At 55.0% G+C, this 10,677-nt stretch overlaps 1 pseudogene; it reads left to right on the forward strand.

Annotated features, from left to right (window-relative positions):
• Window positions 1-1,905: 1,905 nt before the first annotated feature.
• On the forward strand, window positions 1,906-10,427 carry LOC137228708 (oxysterol-binding protein-related protein 9-like; annotated as a pseudogene).
• The last annotated feature ends 250 nt before the right edge of the window (window positions 10,428-10,677 follow it).

Raw genomic sequence — 10,677 nt, forward strand, 5'->3', positions numbered from 1 at the left:
CAGGAGGAAGAGCGAGGGAGGTTACCTGGCGGTGGCGGTGGAGCTCGGGCAGGGTCGGAAGGCAGGAGGACGCGGCGCAGCCAGGGTGTGCTCGGAGGTGGCTTCCTGGAGCAGCGGCCCTCACGCGGGAGGAGCAGCCCCGGTCCTTCTTCGGGTGCGGGTGCGGCCCTCTGAACACTGAGTGGAGGTGCCCCAGAGGCAGTGGGGGTTGCCGGCGGGGGTTCTTGGCTCGTCTCACCCAGCTCTCAGTCTTTAAGGGAAGCTGAGGCTCAGGCCAGGGGAGGTGGGTGAATAGGAGTTCTCTGACCAGGCCCCAGGGCTGGGGCAGCAACCGCCCCCCACCCCACCCCGCGGACTGGGCAGGCCTGGGGGCGGGGAGGAGACCTGCATTCCAGTGGGGCAGCATTAGAACTTGCCAGTGTGGTGAGCGTGCATTCTGGCGTTTGAATCCTGGCCTTGCTGCTTTCTGGCTGGGAGCCATCAGACCTCTCCTGTCTGTACCTCACTTTGTCATCTGTAAAATGGGGGCAGTGGCTGTGCCTGGCTCACACGGCTGTTGTGAAGAGTGCCCAGGACATTACCAAGCACGGAGAACCGCTCTCGTTGACATTGTCTCAGCCGCTCCTGACTCGCTGTGACCTCGGGCGGAACCTGTTTTCCTGTTTGTGAAATGGTGGGGTTTGGGGTGGAGGACGTAGGCCATGGCTGGGGCGCTGCGGCTCTGACCGCCTGCGATCCAAGGGGCTCCCCTGGAGTCTAGGGCCGCTGCCCACCCACGGGCAAGTGAGCCCTTGAATGGAGCCAAAGAGAGAGAGAGGACGCCACATACACAGTCCCCAGGGACTGTGTCCCCAGGGAGGGGACGTGGAGGAGACGTCGTGACATCCTCATCACGCCCCACCCACGCGTCCACCTGCTCAGCCGTCCACCTGCCCGCCCACTGGGCCAGGGACGGAGCATTCCTGTGGGGTCACGTGCCGGCGTTTCTTTCATCGGGAGGATTAAAGGCACATGCAGGTCGCTTTCCTTTCATGTACAAAGGGCCACTCATTCAGAGTGATGAGAGAAGGGCTGCATGGGGGAAGGAGGTGACACCAGCCTTGGCACCTTCTGCAGGACGGGGTGGGAGGCCACAGGGCATCCTTCCTGCAGGAGGACCTGCCCAACAGGGCTCTGGACCGCACCCTGGACACAGGCTCCACCCCCTCTCCGGACCCCTGGGACCCCTCGCTGAAGGCCTACATCTGTCTCTGTGCCCCTCCCTGGAGTGGCCCACCACCCCGGACCTCTCCACCTGCCCCCGTCTGGAGTAACTTCTCTTTCCCCAAGAATGCTTCTGCTGCAGGACTCGTCTCACCAGGCACCTCCCAGGGGCTCAGCCCTAATTGGCAAGTGCTTGAGAATGACTTGGGGCTCTGGTCTGTCAGGGGGCTCAGTCCAGAGACATCTGAGTGTGAACGTGGGCCCGGAGCACCTCTTCTTCTTCTGTCAGCTGTCCCTTCTCCCAGAACCTACCCCTGTCCCCGGGGCCATGTGCCATGAAATGAACCAGCAAAATGATGGCATGTGAAACGATCTGGAGAGGCTGCACGCATCAGGGAGCGAGCCCTCGGCCTGGGGCAGGCGGTCCAGGCGGAGTCCCTACCCTGCCCTTGTCTGTCCCTGCTCACTGTCATGGGAGGAGCTCGGGCAAGGTTGAGCCTTGGCATCTCCTCCAGCAGTGTTTCCTACTCCTCGGCACAGATAGCAAATCATCGTACTGGGGCAACACACAGGGTTAGGGACGACTGGCTTGGGGACTCTGGTTGACCCAGACCCTGCCCAGTCCCCTGATGGCTGAGGGGATCAATGGTCCAGCACGTCTGTATTTGTCTACGGCCACCCACTGGGAAGATTCGCTAGAGCATGGTCATCAGGGTTCAGCGGGCGTCCCCACTGGAGGGTGTGGTAAGACACAGATTGCTGGGTCCCACCCCTGGGGCCTTCTGGCTCAGTAGGTCTGGGCGGAGGCCTGAGAACCTGCATTTCTCAAGAGTTCCCAGGTGCTCCTGGTGCTGCTGTCCTGGGACGGCACTGTGAGAACTGATGTTCTGGTGGCTGGTGAGGGCAGTGCCTACCTCTGCCTCACCCTCCCTGGCTGCCTGTGAGAGTCAGATGTCAGGTGAGGTGCTGACCCTCCAGCATCTGGTCTGCTGTAACATACCAGACCCGGGGTACTTTCTTCCTGGCTCCGCTGGCTGCCCCCTGCCCGCCCCCCCCCCAGGTCTGAGTGCTGCATCCCCTGCATGGACTTTGCTGAAACCAGTTCTACTCCCCCCGTCACTTGCTCCACCCTGATGGCTCGGTCCATCTGGGCAGTTAACACGGTGAGACTTTTCCCAGCCTCATTCCCAGAAAGCTGAGTGGTGAGTGAATAGTGGGAACGCAGGGTTTTTCCCCCTCTGTACCCATCAGATAACATACCCCACTGTAATGGGAAACAGCAGGCCCAGCCTCCTGGAATCCTATTCCGAGGGCTTGGATTACAAAGGCTTTGCATATTGTTTCATCCCAGATTCTCAAACAGCTCAAAGGGAGAAACTTGGGAAAGTAGCCTTCAAGGTCAGAGAGACCCGCTAAAGCTGGGGCCCTGCCTCTTGGGGGATAAGTCCTGCTGCCTTGACAGGAAGGGCGTATGGCCCGAGCTCAGGTCATTTCCAAGGCCAGTTAGTCCAAGCACCCGCTGAAAGGCAGCCGAGTGCTCACGGCAGGATAGGCTCACCTGCGGGCTGGCGGGGCTTCCCTCTCATCGCCTCAACCTCATGGAACCCCCGGACTGGACTCCATGGAAGAAGCAGCTGGATGAGACGCGCTTCTTGCTCTCAGAGTTCACAGTCAAATAGAAGTCAAGTTCAGAATCAACTCTGTTCTAATCCAGGGAGAGATGCGCCGCCTGCCCTCAAAACCACCTCTGTTGCCCCATAAGAACCCTGACATTCACGCTAACCCACGTGGAGCACGCCGCATCCCTGGCCACCTGCTTGGGATCCACAGAAAGGCCCTTGGACACTGCCCGATACGGCCCTTCCCTCTACAGATGGGGTCGCCGGAGTGGAGGTCTGACGCCAGGCCACACCTCGAGTCAAGAGCAGTTCGGGGCCTGGGGCTTAGGCCGGTGCTGTCCCAGCCCAGTGGAAGGTCACTGAGCAGGCAGTGTGACTTCCCGCCGCCTGGCTTTGTTGCCACGGTGATAGTGCACAAGACCAGACTGCCAGTTTTGCCTTTGGAGAAGAGCATCGTAATTTGAACCATCCCCGGGCCCCGTGCTGTCTCCACTCTCTGGTGTGACGCACACCTCGACCTCAGAGAAGCTCCTGTTACTTTCGCTTGTGTCTGTCCCCCAGCTTCCTCCCTCCTCTGTTCTCTGACCATCTCAGCAAAAAAAAAAAAAAAGACTCATTTATGGTCATTTCCAAAGAAGACACACACAGTGACCTCTCTCAAGCTTCCAGCCTCGCTAGAATGGGAGAAAATGAAAGGGTTGTCAACAGGCCAGAGAAGAGAGGAAAGAACTCATAACCGGGGCCTGGGCCTGGGCGACAGATGTTTCTGTTTGGAGGCTCAGACAAAAAATTGAAAATGTAACTTCAGCTGGAAACGGTGCCTTCGAGGGGCTGGAGCTGAGCACCTACCTCCCACACCTGTGCGCCCGCCCGCCTGAGGAGTCTGCTGCAGCCTTCACGCCTCTGCTGACACCCTTCTTCCTAGATGCCCTCTTCACAGTGCCTCTCATCCATTGAGGGAGGGCTCCTGGGTGCTCCCACTGCCCAGCCCCCTCTTGTGAGTCCCCTGCCTGCAGCCCACACGCACAGCTGCCCCTGGTGCGCCTTGTTCCTGGCCGAGCACCCAGCAGGTGCTGTGCGGAGCCGAGCACCCAGCAGGAGTCTGGAGACCCCAGCTGCGTCCTGGCTGTGCTGCCATGGCACGACCTCTGGAAGGGCTGGCTCTGTCTGGACCTCAGTTTCCCCATCTGTCGATTGGGTAAAACGATGCCTTCCCTGAGCTGCTATGAGGTCGAGAGGAGATGTAGAAGCATTCCCTCGCCTTTGGAGACCTCAGGGGGCTCACAGGCAAGTGGGGGGAGGAGGAAGAATGGGAGGAGGCAGAGGGGAAGGGATGAGAGAGCAGAGGTGGGCCATGGACAGGGCTCGGTGACCACCGGGGTCAAAGGGGAGGGAGAGTGAAGTGTGATGAAGACTCAGGTTTTCCCTCTGGTGCCTGGGCTTGACGAGGGGCAGGGCGTGTACAGGGGATGTGTTCCCTCAGCAGCAACCCTGGGAGCCCAACACGGAGCTAGAGGTCATTGAGGGGACGGAGGCAAGTGAGACCAGCTCTGCCCTTTAAGGGCTCACAGTCTAGCAGGAGAGGGAGACCCCATGACAGCATGGCCGGCGAGAGCCTGACAGCAGTGCTGAGGGAGGATACTTCCGGAAGGAGGGCTCCTGGATCTGACCCTGAAGGAGGAGCGGTGGAGAGGGAGGATGGTCCTTCCAGGTGGGGGGCGCAGCAACCGGCCAGGTTCGCAGGTGAGAGACGGCCTTGGGGCTCATTCTGTAGTTGCTCTGACTGCCAGCAGCTGGCGCGTGGGACAGGACACTTGCACACAGGATACTTGTCTGGAAATCCAAAGTGAGTAAGAGAAGTGCTTGGGTGTATTTCTGCTGGTCAGCTCTGGTGGCTTTAAAACCAGGCCTGCCCTCTTCTCCTTGCTGACACAGCAAGACGTCATGTTGAAAATCTGTGAAGTCAGGTAACTGCTGCTCTGATGCAGTGACGGCTGCTGGGGAAGCAAGGGATTCAGTCGTGGGCAAGAGATGGGCCCGCCCGTGACGCTGAGCTGACCTCAGCTCTGGGGACCACGGCATCTTCGCTGAGCTCAACCCCGAAGCCAGTGGTCCTCAACCGGGGGCATTTTTGCACCCCGGGGGATATCTGGCCAAGTCTGGGGACATTTTTGGTTGTCACTAGTTTGCGGGAGGGTGCCAGATGTCCTACAAAGCACAAGACAACCCTCCTCCCCCCCCCAACAGAATTATCCCGACCACAATGCCCGCTGTGCCCAGGTTGAGGAGCGCTGCTCTAAACTCTCACACCCTCAGCCTCCTCTACATCAGCATAGCTGAGTGAGCCTTGACGGCGCCTCTGCACTCAGAAACCGGTCCATTCCATCCCTCCCCTTTCTCTGTCAGCCCCTAATTGCATATGCAGAGTTCTTCTTTTTCATCCTTGTAACTGATCCATAGACTTTCAGAACCGTTCCTACGGGGGAACCATTCATCCCCTAAATAAGCACAGTATCCCAGCATTTCAGCCCTTTCAGAACGGCTCTGCTTTGGTTTCCTCTTGTAGTTGTGAACTGCTTCTTTCTGTGTTTCTAATACTCTCCCTGCCTCGGCACCTGTAGTCCAGGATTGGGTAGGTTAGGTACCTCTGTGAAAAGCCTCACAGGTGGCATAAACCTCCCAGCCTGACCTTAGGACTCGGTGACTGTTGGTGTGACCGGGGCGTCTAGCAGCAGATGAATATGACTCACCCCTGCACTGAAGCCAAACCCAATTTTGTCACATTGGGAGCTCACAGGAGGAACTTCTGTCTGCCTGTCAGTATGGGCAGAGGAGAACGATAAGGGAAGGGCCTTGGGGGCCAGGCTGAGGGCGGATCTTATAGGGATACAGGAAGTCTGGTCTATTTCTGACTCTTCCCCCTTCTTCTCTCCATGACCGGGGGCAAGAATCCAAACTGGTCTGGGCAGTAGTTTGGTCTTTGCAAACCTGCGTCCCTGGTGCCTGTCTGGAGCCAGGCTGTGGGTGGGAATGTTACTCCCCTCTCTTCCTTCCATCTGCCACCCCTGGATGTCTGGATTCAGGATGTGTCCCTAGTGTCTAAGATTTTGATAGGAAACTTACAGAGGCTGATACTCCTCTACAAATCTTAACAGGACAGTGAGTCCCCTACATACGAACGAGTTCCATTCCAAGAGCTCATTCGTTAAGTCCAACAAAGTTAGCCTAGGTACCCAACTAACGCAGTCCACTATATAGTACTGTACTGTAATAGGTTTATAATACTTTTCATACAAATAATACATAAAAAAATACAAAAATAAAACATTTTAAATCTTATAGTACAGTACCTTGAAAAGTACAGTAGTACAGTACAACAGCTGGCACACGGGCTGGCGTCGAGTGAACAGGCAAGACGAGTTACTGACTGGAGGAGGGAGAGGAGGTGGGAGATGGTAGAGCTGAAGGATCGTCAGCAACAGGAGACGGAGGGCAAGCTGCAACTGCATTCATGCCTGACGTGGATGGAACGCACATTTGCATCTTTGAAAGTTCGCAACTTGAAGGTTCGTATGTAGGGGACTTACTGTAAAAGCTTTTCAGTGATGTGTTTCAAAACTGCAACAGTGATGAACAGAGCAAGACAACTGAGAACCTCGGATTGCACGGTGGAATCACTAAGGCTTTGTCTTATGTTGCTACAGGTTGCTAAAGTGCTGTTAACCCAGTAGATGCTGTAGGTCCACCTACTCCCTTGGAACCTGTGGTTATCTCAGTGCCTGCCCAGCTCGCCTGACCTCCCGAACCTGCTCAGTTGTGCAAGTCAGAGCTGCATGTGTCTTCCCCACCAGCCGAACCTATATTGGCTACCCTGAGACATCATTAGGGTCCAGCACCAAAAGTGCAGGCAGTGGGCACTCACCAAGAAGCAGCGGTGCAGGCAGTGGGCGCTCACCAGGGAGCGGCGGTGCAGGCAGTGGGCGCTCACCAGGGAGCGGCGGTGCAGACAGTGGGCACTCACCAAGGAGCAGCGGTGCAGGCAGTGGGCGCTCACCAAGGAGCGGCGGTGCAGGCAGTGGGCGCTCACCAGGGAGCGGCGGTGCAGACAGTGGGCACTCACCAAGGAGCAGCGGTGCAGGCAGTGGACGCTCACCAGGGAGCGGCGGTGCAGGCAGTGGGCACTCACCAAGGAGCAGCGGTGCAGGCAGTGGGCACTCACCAAGGAGCAGCGGTGCAGGCAGTGGGCACTCACCAAGGAGCAGCGGTGCAGGCAGTGGGCACTCACCAAGGAGCAGCCTGACTTCTCCCGGGGTTGCCAAGTTGTCTCCAGATACCTACCATTCCAGTGTCTCTCCTTCGAGCAGTGAGGAATGCCGTGATGCTGATGGATTCCATCAAAGTGGCTCAACCCCAAAGCGTCTAATAGATTCCTCTAGATCTGCCTCAGTGCTGACACATAGGAAACAGTCTAAAGCACCCAGGTTCCAAAGAACCACTTAATTCTTCCACATCCAGTGGAACAAGTGACGCTGCCCACGTCGACGCACGTGATATGACTGACGATAAAGCAGAGGCAGGTCCATGGACGAGCACGAGAGGTGGCCACACATTTCTTATCACAGGTTAGGCTTGGAATGGATCGAACTAAGGTAGTTCTTCCAACAATTACTCTTGAGAGAAGCCCTCTTCTAGAAATATATGCAAACTTTTTGCACATCCAGACCTGCCTCTGAGTATCTGTGACCAGAAGGATCCCAGGGACCAAATCGTTCAGGTGGTCAAATGGTAGCTCTCAGACTTTCATGCAGGAAGCAAAGGATCCGTTGCCAGAAAGCCACACGACTGCATTTTGAGTGAGACCTTGCAGCCTCATGAGGCACCGCCAAAGGACACTGGAGAGAACAGAGAGCTAGTTTTAGAGGCGCTAGTTTCTTGAAACAGTATAACATTCGTGGCTGAGCAACTTTTCCATCATCCACCCATCTCAGCCTTTTTTGCTGAGTGTTTTAACGAGAAGATGCAATCCAGCATTCATACATGGACCAGATGAAAGTTTCTTGGGACGTTGATTGGTGTGCACAACATAGGGCAGGGCTGTGCCTTGTGTCTAGACTATGACAACTGTTAACATTCTCACATTCCCCAGTGGTTATGGAAGGCTTGTCCTTACAGCGCCGTGGGTGGAGCTAGGAAGAGAATGCACATATCAATTGTTCCAAAACGAGCTATATGCAAATATCGTCTCCCATGCTACTCCTGCACAGAATTACCACTAAGATTTTTTTCTTCTCCAAATGACAGATCTTTCTGCTCACTTGAAGGGAAATGGAATGGTGTAAAATATGCAAAATACTCAACAGGGGGTCATACAGTCTTTACAGAGACCAAGAAGATGCTGGTAATCAGGAGGAAAGTAGGTTGGAAGAACAGAACAGAGTATGAATCCCACTGCCTCTGCAAGTCTGTCTCTCTCGACCTAAACATCAGAGACGTTGATGCGGCCATTGAAGCAAGGCACAAGGCGAGAAGAAAGACAAAGAGCAGAAGCCTGAGGAAGGAATAGAGAGAAGTTCAGTGGGGGTCTAGGTTATTCACGAAGATGGAGAGCGTTGGCTTTTTGGCGAACCACTACTGAAACTTCATGATGCTTCTAAGCATTAGATTGGGAGATGCAACAGCCTTACTTTGGGAGAACCTGTTCACTCCCTTCTTGCAGCAGGTCCAATCTCAGGGATACAGGCAGACCTCAGAGATATTGTGGGTTCGTTCCAGACCAGTGCAGTAAAGCGAGTCGTACAAATTTTTGGTTTCCCAATGCATGTGAGAGTTATGTTTACCCTATCCTGTAGTCTGTCAAGCATGCAGTAGCATTATGTCTAAAAAGCAATGTACACGTCTTAATTAGAAAATACTTTATTGCTAAAAATGCTGTCATCTGAACCTTCAGTGAGTTGTATTCTGTCTGCGATAATAACATCAAAGATCACTGATCACAGATCACCATAACAAATTTAATAATAATGGAAAAGTTTGAACTGCTTCGAGAATTACTCACATGGGACACAGAGACACAGAGAGAACAAATGCTGTTGGAAAAATGGCACCCATAGACTTGCTTGACACAGGGTTGCCACAAACCTTCAATTTGTATTAAAACAAAACCACAGTATCTGTGAAGCGCGATAAAGTGGAGCCCGATAACATGAGGTCTGCCTGTACTGGACTTGCCAGCGCAGATGTACAAGTAAAGTGAAAGCATCCCTGTTTTCCTCCGCTGTGGCAGTTACAGTTTTGACTTCAGTCCTGCAGAAAAACTTCAGGTTTTGAAAATGTCTGCTCCCTCCCCAAACCCCACACCCTGGGAAGCGTTTCTAAACCCCAGTCTCAAAGTCCGTGCTCCAGTACTGCTGTTGAGGCGTGCAACAGCTGTTTCCTAGTTTGTATAATCTTAGGATGTACGTCTATGTATAATACGCCTAATGCCAGATTTTTCAGAAATATTCCATCTGCTATAAATGATTCCTCTGAGTTGTTTTTAGAAAACTAGTTCCATGTATTAAAATCAAGTGCTGCTGGTCTCACCTGTAATAACTTTAATTTTGGAATTGGACTATTATTAAATTGTGTCTAACCCTGGACTCCAGTTTAATTATACTCAGTGCTTCTTAAGGCTTCATAAATTTTTTAAAAAGGCAAATAAGTGCCTTACTGAACCGCTCACAGCCCTTCACTAGCGGTTCTTAGAGCAAAGCCCAGAATCCTAGCAAGGCCTCCTGGGTCCTGTGTGGTACCATTCCCGCTGGCTCCCTATGCCCTATGCCTACCTTTCTGGGCTCCAGCAGCTGGACCTCCTTCCGTGCCTTGAACCCTCCAGGATGTCTCCATATCTAGGTCTCCCCATGTGCCTTTAAAAGCGCCACCATCAGGCACCCCTGGAAAGTGGCTGGATTCAGATGCGTGTAGACCGCGCACCTCATTTGAGGGGTTTAGGTGCATTTGTTTTGTAGGGGCCTGGTGTGTAGGCCTGTCTGTGAGTGTGGAGGGGTGAGGTGGGCATGTTGGAACCTGAAATCCTCGAAGGCCCAGAGAGAGGAATTCCGGTGAGTGAGGACAAGAGCTGGCTCCTGTGTGGGCCCCTGCAGCTCTAACTCTTTCTCTGTTCCTCTGCTCTTAGGTGGAAGGGGGCATCGGTGAACTGGAACGGCTCAGACCCCATCCTGTGACCCTCCATGTGGGTGAGCCCCATGGCTCCAGCGCACATCACTGGGGATGACGGCTGAGCCCTGGGCCTCAGGGACAAGTCTGGGCCAGCACCTGGGCCAGCACTGCTGCACAATCGTCCGGAACCTCCCTGCCTCTTCCATGAAGGGCCTGTCCAGGACTGTGCTGTGGACCCAGAGTGCTGCTGTGCAGCCCCTCCCAGCTGAGCGGTGACTGCCAAGGCCTGGAAGGAGGCTGGTGGGGCCTCTGCTGCCTTTTCTCTGCATCCCTCCCTCGCTCCCTGCGGGGCCGGCCCCTCGCCAAGCCTCTGATATGGTCGGCCCGGGACCCTGGGCACTCGTTATTTCTGATGGTTGGCTTTCTATAAAACAGGAGTCAAACCCATGCTGAGGGCCGAACCTCATTTGTTCTGTTGCCGCAAAGGAAGTGTGAGGTCTGGCCGGCTCATGTCTGGGGCGGGGATGGTGATGGGTGGAGGGGCCCCAGAGCCCCGGAGACCTGTGGGCTAAGTCGTCACCTCACGAGGGTCTCTGCGGGCCAACCATGCCCTCTGGCCCACTGGTGCCCCTGGCTGGGCTTCTGGTTTGGCCTGGCTTCTGTGGGTCAGCCCCAGGTCTAAGACACCAGGCTGCGA

The sequence above is a fragment of the Pseudorca crassidens genome, chromosome 8 (genome assembly GCF_039906515.1).
Source record: "Pseudorca crassidens isolate mPseCra1 chromosome 8, mPseCra1.hap1, whole genome shotgun sequence".
Lineage (NCBI taxonomy): Eukaryota > Metazoa > Chordata > Mammalia > Artiodactyla > Delphinidae > Pseudorca > Pseudorca crassidens.